Here is an 11,448-nt window from a genome sequence, read left to right on the forward strand (position 1 = left end):
CAGGTCCCTTCCCTGGTTTGACAGGAGGACAGGTAATGGCAGAAGAGAATGCAGCCTCAAAAGCCTGTTGTTCCAGAAAGTATCTGGCTAATTTATTTCAAAAGGTTTTGCTTCTATGAAGTTTAATAGAGTTGATGAGTATTAAAGGAATCATTTAATCTTCATTTGAATGTGAGCAATAAATGTGTTTTGGAGATTATATTCATTCCCCAGTGACTCCAAGTACTTTCCTATTCCAAAGCTGATTTTCATACATCAGAGCAAAGGGTTTTCAGCTCTGTGTAGCTGGCCGAATGAAATGCAGTTCTCAAGCAAGGTGGCAGAGTCTCCTTCTGACCACACCCACTGAGGGCCACAGTGCAGACATTTGGCTCCTTCCCGACCCATATGTTCCTGTCTCAACCTGTTCCCGAACATGTGCAAGGCTTCCTATCTCTGTAAAACAGGCTTCGCAAAGACAGGACTTAGCCACAGGGTCTGCCTCCCTCTTGCAACTCACTGGTTCTTCCACTGTGCTGCACCTAATGGAAGGTCTGCCCATGCACCAAAGGTGAAACTGCTAAGATCTGTCAGGGGAAGCATTTCACCAAATTAATTTTAGTAGCTTGGAATCAGGTTAAACTTGTGAAGAAGGAAAGAAAAGAAGCCTTACTTGGTATCCAATGCATGACACTAAATTTACTTGGTATCCAATGCATGACACTAAATTTTACATCATGTAAGCACTTGGGATGTGCATGTTACTTTAAGGGTATGAAGAATTTTCGCTTCCCTGCTAGGAGCAATTCAGGCTTTTGCTAAGCCCAGCATTATCTGAGGAAGGGCTTGGAGTTTAGGGTTTCTTTTCTGCATTAGTAAAACATTCCCAAATTAGGACACAGCACTGACGGGCTAGTTATACAATAAGTGTGCACCGAGTTCAGTTGTGGGGTGTGAAGGGTAACAATCAAGGAGAAGGCAGCCAAGGGCTTCCCAGGGTGTTTAGTGGGCCCCATGCCTTCTCAGTTGGATCTCTCATCCTTTCAGATATCTTCCGAAGTGTGCCCCTGGGCACACACCTAGGCTTGTTTTGACAAATGGGAAGATAGAGTCAGAGAGATTTAAAAAACTGGCCAAGTTCCAATCCCAGTGGGGATTGGAACCCAAATCTTTCTGTGGCCAAAGCTTGTGGTTTTTTTGTTTGTTTGTTTGTTTTTTTTGGCATTGGGACTAAGAAGACCTGAATTTTAGGCTCAGCTCCAGCACTCACGTGGACTTGACCAAGTCACTTATTCTGTTGGACACAGTGCCATCTGCAAAATGGAAATAATTCTGATTTTCATGCATTATAAGACTGTCATGAGGAGCAAATGAGATAATACACAAGTAAGTGCTTTAAAGGCAGTTAAGTGCTAGTCCAATATAATGCATTGTCATTTATTGATGATTGTCATGATGGCAACAATGGTGGTAATCATTGTATCACCAGAGACATCCAATAGAAGAATCTTTCAAGTAGGAACGCCCAGTAGCATGAGTCTCTTCGTGAAGAAATCCATGGGATTTAGTATTTGTGAGGCTGCCTTTGACAAATAGAAAGATGAAGCCAGATATTAGGGAATCAGAGGCAGTGTAGGTTGAGAGGAAATGCAGGCATGTTCGAATACTCCGGCGGTGAACTCAGACGAAGGAGCAATAAATAGGGCAGTAGCTGAGGGGTCGGCAGGGTCAAAGGCCAGCAAGGCAGCAAAGGAGCGGGCAGGGGAGAAGCCGGATGAGACAGCCCTGAGCAGCAGTGAGATCTGAGTGTCTTTGTTAGCTGTCAGTTTTAGGTCATATTTTTGAACAGTGAGCAAGCAGCCTTATGTCAAAACCATCTGGGCCAGCTCTGGGACAAGCCTCCAGCTGCAAGAGTACATGGAGGTGGAATCTTACAATATTTATGGACTTCAGATGCATGGCCTCTGGAGCTCCAGGAGGCAAAAGCACATTCCACATGCATATAGGCTGAGTTTCAGTGTGGGAGACACCATGGGAGGCTCTGGTTATGAAGGTCTCACCTGAGGCTGGGTTGCTGCAGATAGAGGCGAGGAGTCCGGGAGCCTCAGGGCAAGCAGGTTTCAGGGTGAGCAGACTCTGAACTCCTCATGTTGCTTTTTGGAGAAATATCACAGAGAGACCCTTACCCAATGGATTTATTTAAGGTGACCATGTTAGTGTTCTCTTGTAAGAGTGAGTGTAGAAAGCGTAGCTAGCAGTTCTTCCTCCCCTGTTAAAAGTTGCACTCCTCTGGGTGAGAAAAAATAGGTTACCCTTGTTTCCAATGGAGCTAAAACTAATTCCAGCACTTCATGGGTGTTTGTTATATAAGAGGTGGCTTGTTCCCAGTGGCTGGGGTGACTCCAGTGCCTTTGGCCCCAGAGCTTGGTCTCAAGCCTTTGGGCAGAGAAAGTTCACAAAGAAGTGACTGTAAGAAAGTATAAAATGCCACAGTCTGCTGAAGGTCAAGGGGCAAAGAAGGGGAACATTTCTCATTTCTGAACCACCTGAGGCTTCTCAGGTGTGACTTTGATCTGTCCATGACTCTGATAAGGTGTCCCTTCTCCAGACACATTATCTATATCACCTTTCCTCACCAACCCTTCAGCAGCTGGAAGATGGCAGGGGCCCTGTGGAGGCTGTGAGGGAAGGAAATGCCAGGGGAAGAGAAATTGGGCATTTTATGATTTAAGCCAACCTCAGTTTCCGGTGGGTAAAATGGAGATGAAAGTAGGACATTCGGGTGGCTAGTTCACCACAACTGAGGTTCCTCCTCACCTCAGAAGGAAGGAAACATCTCAGGCAGCCCTTCCCAGTGAGAAGGGAGGATGGGATGGCTCTCTGGAAATGTGAGGACAGCCTTTGCCCATAAACTCAAGATATTTGGAGCTCTCCATGGAAAGCCTCTTATGCCAGGAAGAGAGGAGGCCCCAAAGAAACAAATGATACTTTGAAACCTCAACACTAAAAATATTTTCCGGCAACCACAGGAGAAGGTCTCACCAATGGTGATCTCATGGGCTCCTGAGAGTCACTGAGCTCAACATTTGTGTTTGACCAACTTCGAGAATGGAGAGCAGAGACCCCAGTTCCAGCTTCCAGAACCCCAGCCATCTTTCCACTGCTCCCATGCATGTGCTCTACTTTTTCAGGGTGTTTTTGAGGAAAACTATACAGCAGCCATGATTCCAATGTGTAACAACCTTTTTAGTTGAATTCATCCAACGGCAGTGACTTCGTCACTATTCCTCAGCAGAACCCTTGATGATGTTCTGCTGGTCAAGTCCAGTCTGTGCATATTCCTCCCTCTCAGGGTCTGTTGCTCAGCTCCTATAGTGTGCAATATGGAGCAACCTTCTAGTAAATTCCTCTTCATGCCAGAGTTGATTTTTGGTGCTTCTAATTGAAGAACTCTAACTGATATTCCTATTCATGTTGCATTCATTCATTAAATCATCATTTATTCAGCACCACCATCTGCCAGGCACAGATATCATTAGGGAAAAAGCATAGCCCTTGCCTTCAAGGGCCTCAGAGTCTAATGGGGAAAAGATACAAGTATGAAGGGCCACAATAGAGTTATTAGGTAGGTACCAGAGAAGCAGAGGAGGTGCAAGCAGCTTAGACTTGGTGGAGCCAGGGAAGGCTTCCAGAGGAGAGGATGCTTACGTTTTGATGAATGGGTAGAGGTGGTCCAAACAGAGGAAGGAGGAAAGATGCATTCTCTTTAGGCAGAAAACCATTGTGTAAAGGCTTGAAGATATGCAGAAGCTGGATAAATCTGAGGCACTGCTAACAGATTAGCTGGGATATAGGGCAGGCATGAAAATGCAGCAGGAGGGGCAGCTTAAAGAGGTTGGCAGGAAGGTGCCAGACCAAGATATATACTAATGATGAGCCAAGGAGGCTAAACATTCTCCCAGAGGAGTCACTGAAAAGTTTTAAACAGGGAATGCTTTGGTCATGCTTATATCTTAGAAAAGTCATTGTATCCCCAACTACAGAGTGATTTGGGAGTACCCTTGGTCAAGGAACGGAGGTCAGTCATCCAGAGGGATGGGGGGGCCTTTGACATAGGAATCAGAACGCTAAGGTTAAGATCAAGGAGAGGGGCGTTTAGAAGGTAGACTAGAATATATCCGTCCAGATAGGAGATGAGAACAAAGAAAAAGTCAGAAGCTGAAGTCACACTGTGCTCTTTCTTTACTCCCACCTCCTACATCTAATTAGATCATGTCATTTTTCTGGTTAAAATATTTCTGGTTTTCCTTAGCTTTCAGGGAAAAGTTCAAACTCACAAGATAATCAAACAAAGCTTTTCCTAATGTGGTCCTTGATGATGTTTGTGTTGGCAGGAGCAGGAGCAAAGTCTGTTTGCTTGTTTTCCCATATTTCAGTATGAAAATTTTCAAAGCTTAAGAAAAATAGGAAAATAGCACAATGAATAACTGTAGGCTTTACCTAGATGCACCAATTTTTACCATTTTGCTGCATCTGCTTCATTTCTCTCTTTCTGTCAACTTCTCCCTCTTTCTCTCTTTTTCAATGTATGCACATTCACACACATTTATATTTTTTAACTGGGCCATGTTGGACCATTTGTAAGTTGCAGACATCATGACACCTCAATCTCTGGATACATCAGTGTGTATCTCCTAAGAGCAAGAACATTGTCCTAGAAAACACCAATATCCAAGACATTTAACATTGATTAAATAATATCATTGAATATACAGCCCACGCATACATTTCCCAGCTGTCCCCAAATATATGCTTAATGGTTTTTTAAAAAGTCTAAAATCCAAGGATCATGAATTGCATGACTCTGTTCTGTCTTTAGCATGCCCTATCTTTCATTTGAGGCCCTTTCCTGTCCTACTGAAATATCACCCTATTCTGGGGCATACAGTGATGTCTCTTTAGTCTGCTTTGATTTACAAAAGTCCCCTCTGACTTTCTCTTTCATGACGTGATCTTTCCTAAGAGTCCAGGCCAGTTGCCTTGTAGCATGAACCACAATCTGAGTATAGTGGATTGTTTCCTCATGGTTAGATTCAGGTTTCACATTTTGGGTGAGAATTCTGCACAAGTGACGTTAGATCTTCCCTGTTGTGTCCTATCAAGAGACACATAATAGCCATTTATTCCATTATTAATGATGCCAAGTTTGATCTCTCCACAACAAAGGCACCTTTCCCCCCATTGTAATTAATCGTAATTTGGGAGGTGATACTATGTGACTGTGTAAATATCTTGTTCTAAACGATGTTTCACCCATTATCATCCATTAATGATCCTTGCCCAAATGAATTATCCTATAGTTGGTTGTAAAATATTGATTTCCTAAAACCTGCCATTTCTTATACATTTGTTAGCCAGCATTCATTTGTAAAGAAGAGCTTTCCCTCCCTACTTCCACACTCCCTTCACACTTTTTAAAAAAGTATTACTGTGGACCCCTAGATTCTGTTTTTTACATGTACAATGTTATAATTTATTACTGCCATCACTCTTTTCAATGTGATTGTCCCAGATTTGGCCAGTAAGATTCCCTTCGAGCAAATTTTTGTTTCCTTCTGGCATATTCACAGTTGCCTTTGAGTACCTCCTTGCTTTCTGACATAATATTATTTTCCGGTATCATCTGTTACTTTCCTGAAAGGCAGAGTTTTGGGGGAGAAACGGTGTTTAGTTTTGGACATGCTGCATTTGAATTTGGTATATCTTTATGATATCTGGTGTCTAGTAAACAGTTGCACATACACACACACACACACACACACACTTATATACATCTCCAGCTTTGTTTCCAATGTACTTGAGTGGTGGTCTTTCCTCTTGACAGGGTAGGTAGCCCTCTTCCAGCTATGCTGCAACTATGGAAAGGGAAACATGAACTGCTGGCTGTGTCTGCCATAGGGAGTCATTGGTTTGTCAATCAGTAGTCTCCAAGAAGGATGTGAGCAAGATGATCCATTAAGAGGGAAAAGAAGGGACTGGAACTTCTATCTGGATTTATTTTTATCTAATTTTTCACATTTCTATAATATACAGATTTTATAATATAATGAGTAAATAAGTGCAGTAATACATGTATGTCACCTTGTAAATAAACAACCATACACACAGAGGGGTCTATGCTCAATTTAAAAAATGAAAACATGAAGAAAAATATTGGAGAACCCTAGTATAATTGCAGTGGAAGCTATGGGTTGACAGGAGTCATCTGGGAGGTGTTCGGAGAAAGAGAAGAGGGTATAGAGTGGAAGCACAGGGAAGCCCCAACCCTTTGGAAATGAGTAGACACCAAGAGTAGATACCAAGAAAGGAGACTAAGAGAAAGCTAGTCAAGAAGCAACACAAAGATCTGGAAGAGTGCTGTCACAGACACACAGAGAATGATGGAAGTGTTTCATATAACCAAAAAAGGTTGAGGAAGAGAGGCCAGAAATGTGCCCACTGGATATGGCAATATGGTGGCCATCATATTGCTGACAGATCACAGTGGCCTAAGGAAGGAATGCCAGGAGGTATGTAGAAAGTGAGGATGAGTCAACAACTGTGGCTATAAAGGGGAAAGAGATCAGACAGACCCTGGAAGCGTGTATGGGACCAGCTAGAACAATAGTCATTTTAGCTGCTGTAACAAATTCAACCCAGCTGGGAAGTGGGAATCATAATAGAATATGATGTGGAGTTTTGAGAGACCTGTGAAATACTCTGAGGCTCCGAGAGGAAGGGGTTGCAAAAGTCTGCCTTGATGTGATTGAAAGCAGAGAGTAGCACAAGGCACTTTGGGGCATGTGTTTTAACAGCACAGTCTCAAACACAATCCGTATTTGCTGAATAACAATGACCTTCAACTCTCCTCCACCAAGGCTGGGCCCAGTCTGAGGTGGCCCAGTGTTACCCCTTACATAGCCTGAATTTTTCTGGCAAAAACCTGTGACAGACTCTGTTCTGTCTTTAGCACTGCCTGTCTTCCATTTGGGGTCCTTCCCTGTCCTACTGAAGCATCACGCCATTCCAGGGCACATAGTCATGTTCTGTGCCCCACCTGGCCCTTTCTGTGACTCTTCACCTGAGCAGAGCTTTTACTTTGGACCTCTTCCCTACACCTGTACTCTAGAAGCATTGGCTGCTCTCAGGAGCCTTATTCTCTGCTGGATGATACATAGAAAATAACCTGTGCTAAAAGGTGAGCTTGCTAATGTGCTTGCAGAGAAAGAATTTGGCCCTGCTTTGGGTGAGAAGTCACGGAAAGGACCCAGGTGTGCAGGTCAAAGAGGCTTTCAGTTCTCCTCTGGGTTCTTCTACTTTCCACATTTAAGGCCTGGGGCAACGGCTTAAGCCTGCCAGGCCCAGTTTCCTCACCCTGAAAATAGGGACAATGATGATAATAATATCTAGCCTGCAGGTCATCATGAGAATGAAATTAAGTCATCTTCAGAAAGTCCTCAATACGTAAGTATGTTAATAAATTCATTCATTTACTAAAGATGTACTGTGCATGTATTTTAGGCCAGACATTGTCCAGGCACTGGGGATGTGAGAGTGCAAAGAATTAAAAAGAAGAGAACAAATGCTTGCCCTCATGGAGCTTGAATTCCACTGAGGGAGGGGAAAAGTAAGCAAATAAATGCATAATACATTGTCAGACAATAATAAGTTCTATGAAGAAAAATAAAGGAGGATAGAGCCTAAGGAATGAATGGGAGGTAAACTGAGAAACGTGCTGTGAAGACCTCCCTGAGAAGGTGACTATGAGTAGAAATCTAAGTGAAGTGAGGCTGTGAGCCGCAAAATGATGGGAACAAGAGCATTTCAGGCAGATGGATCAGCAATTTTGAGGCGCACAGAAGGGAAGCACCGTGAGTGTATGTGGGGGTGGGGTGGGGAGAGCAAAAGGAGATGAGATCAGAGAGGTAGGCAGATGTCAGATCATTTGAATCTTGTAGACCACTGGAATCTTTTGGGTTGGATTTTATTCTAAACATGTTAGGTAACATTGGAATGTGAGGGCAGAGAAAGATGATATGATTTATTTATTTTTTAATGATTCTTCTGGTTGCTGTGTGGGCGATAGATCATAGGTAGGGGCAGGAATGGAGTGAGGAAACCAACTAGAAGGCTCTTCCAGGCATCCAGGCAGGAAATACTGGTGACTTGAACCAGGACAGAAATAGTGGGCATGGTCAGAAGTGGTCAGATTTGGGATATGTTTTAAAGTTAGAGCCGACAGCATTTGCTGATAAATTGGGAGTGGAATGGGAAAGAGCTGAATCAAGGATGATGCCAAGGTTTTTGGCCTGAGTAACTAGGAAAATGGTAGGGTCTTTAAAAAAAATGGGTATATTAGAGATTATCATCATCAGCAGCAGCATCTTGACATTCAACCCTATTTAATGACTATTTGGAACAGTATCGAGAATATAAGGGTTCCAAGGTCATTACCAGGCTTAGTAGAAAAGTGGGAGTTGACTGGGTTAGCTCTTTCTGCCATGAGCACAGGAGCAGAGCTAGGTGTTCTATGTCCTGAATAGTTATCAACCTGGGCCTATAGCAGTGTTTCTCAAAGTGTGGCCCAGCAGTGTCAGCATCACCTGGCAACTTGTCAGAAATGCACATTCTCAGGCCCCACCCCAGACCTGCCGAATCAGAAACTCTGGGAGGGAAATGCGCCAAGAACTTTGTTTTAACAAGACTTCCAGGTGATTCTGATGCATGCTCAAGTGTGAGAACCACTAGCCTAAGGTGTTTCTATGCTGATGGGCACCTGCAGAATGCTGCAGTGTTTCCCAGGGATGGGTCATTATAATGTGTGTTCCTAGAAGGTCTGTGCGACAAGAGATCTCTGCTTGGAAAGGGAAAGGAAAGGAAAGAAAGTGGGGGAAAACCTAGGAATCTAGAAAAGATATTGTTTAGGGCATTAGAGTCCTGAAAAATAGGCCCATGAGCCAAGTGAAGAATCAGCTAGAATAGAATCAGAATCCTTTACTTGATAAACATGACTTGCTTATTTATTTGTGTGAGGGGTAGGGTGAGGGAGGGGGGAGTTGTATTCGTTTTCCCTTGTTTGTTCCTAGAATTTTAGAGAGATTTTATTTTGAAAATTCATAACTTTCACAGCAGCCTGCATGGTTAAAAGGAAGGGATCATTTATCTATGCTAGGGCCAGAGTTTTATAGGGAGAAGCCCCCAAGACTAGCCACTAAGGTCAGGAATGGCAGCTATGGGAGCAAGAGAAACTAGAGGGATGATGAAACTTAAGGTGGGGATTCCTCCCTGACCTGACAACCTATTCTAAAGATAGTCCTTTTGGACGGTTATCTGCTCTCAAACCTAGGAAGTGTTGAGGCTTTGTTTTTATAATGGCCACTTCTCAACCTAAACAGAAAAACAAAAAAGTCAGCCTCCTTAAAATAAGGCCCTAAAGGTCAGACTTTTAAAATGGACCAGGTGGGGCTGGGTGCAGTGGCTCATGCCTATAATCTCACCACTTTGGGAGGCTGAGGTGGGAGGATTGCTTGAGGCCAGGAGTTTGGTGGCATGAGCCTGTAGTCCCAGCTACTCAGGAGGCTGAGGCAGGAGGATCACTTGAGCTCAGGAGAGCTAGGCTGCAGGGATCCATGATCATGCCACTGCATTCCAACCTGGGTGACAGAGCAAGACCCTGTCTCAAAAAAATACAATAAGACAAAAAACAAAATGGGCCAGGCCATCTTTCCAATGTGGCCTGCTTCTCTTCACTCCAACTGCCAGTTGCCAGGAGCAGCCTGCTCTGCTTAGGAGTGAGGCTGACCCTCTGATCCTTATCTTTCCTCAGTGGCCAGCTGCAGGAGTTCCAATTGGCTGACCCCATTAGTTCTAGTTTCTTTGAGTAACCATAGAACACTTGCTCACATTGATACAGGATTCTTTCAGTGCCACTTCACCAGCCAGAGACCTCCATGGCTGGCAGCACCTCTGTCTGGACTTCGCTTGGACCCACTGGGCTCAATCTTCCCACTCTGCTCAACAGGCTGTGCTCGGCTCAGGCTACCAGCCAGGATGCTGTGCCCAACATGGCTCTGCACTCAGCCTGTAGCTGGTCTAGGCATGCCGTAACCGGCTTCCACCTTGGGCGCCATCTGGATGAGGGGGATGTGGTGGCATCCAAAAAAAATTGAAGATGCCACAACTACAGAGCCCCAAAGGGGTGTCACAGCTTCTGCTCAGGGAGTCCTGAGGTCTGAGCCACCAGGGAATGTCACAGTTCTCTCTCTCTCCCTTCGCTCACAGCTCAGTGAACAGGGGTGTGTCATAGCTCTAGGCTCTCGGAGTCCCAAGGTCTGGGCCCCCAGAAGGGTTGTAGCTCTTCACTCCTGTAGCCCGTTGAATGGGAGTGTATCACAGCTCTTTTCATTTACACTGCCTGCAGCTCGGCGAGCCAGCCAGGAGTGTGTTACAGCCCTTTTTTGCTCCCGCTGTTTGGTGGGTTCTGGGTTCTTGTCCCATGATGAAGAAGAATGAGGTACATGGACACTGGAGAGTGAGCAAGGCAGAGAATAATTTTACTGAGCCACAGAAAAGCTCTTGACAATGAGAGGGGTCCTGAAGTGGGTAGCCCTCTATGTGAGAGGGGGCCTGAAAGCAGGTAGCCGTCTGTGTGGCTGAGTCCGGGGTTTTTATAGATTTGGAATGAGGAGGCATGGGTTGTAGGTAGCTTTGGAAAAGGCAACATTCGATTGGTTAGAAAGCATTATTCAGAAAGAACCAATCGGGAAAGAGTGGGCAAACAGGAATAGAAGTTCTCACTTCAGTCGTGGACTCTATCTGGAACTGGCAGCTCAGTTTTCAGGCTTTAAATTGTCTTTGGTTTGAAGGTTGGGTTTCACTGGGGACCCACCCCTGTCTGCCTAGGAATTTGTCTGTCTCTTTCCACTAATGTGGGTCCCATGGTGCCAAGGAACACCTGGGGAAGCATGAGGTCTGTGTTGTCTCTCGTCAGAAAACTGCCTTTTCATGGAATGCTTCAACTGTTCATTGCTTCAGGCTGAGTTGCCCCTTGTGCTCTGGCCAGGGTCTCTGTAACCAACTTGGTGGCCTTGAAATGCTCCTGCTTCTCTTGAGAGCTCTCTCCCTCCTCTACATTGTGGTCTGCTGCACGCCATTGTCACTGCTCTCATCCTGAGCATTTTCCATTTCTCAGCCCACCCAACTTCCTAGAAGCATTTGGCACTGATGGCCACCCTCCATCTTGAAATTTGTTTTCTCCTTGTTGTCTGTGACCTCCAATTCACTTCCTTGCTCACTCGACAGCTGCTAGCAGGCTCCTTCTTCTATGACTATTTCTTAAAGGGTGCTCCTCAGGATTCTGTCCTGTGCCCTCTTTATGCATCCTTGAATGGCCTCATCCATTACTGGGATTTCAACTACAATCTGCTCATG

The sequence above is a fragment of the Pongo pygmaeus genome, chromosome X (assembly GCF_028885625.2).
Source record: "Pongo pygmaeus isolate AG05252 chromosome X, NHGRI_mPonPyg2-v2.0_pri, whole genome shotgun sequence".
NCBI classification, from domain to species: Eukaryota; Metazoa; Chordata; class Mammalia; order Primates; family Hominidae; genus Pongo; species Pongo pygmaeus.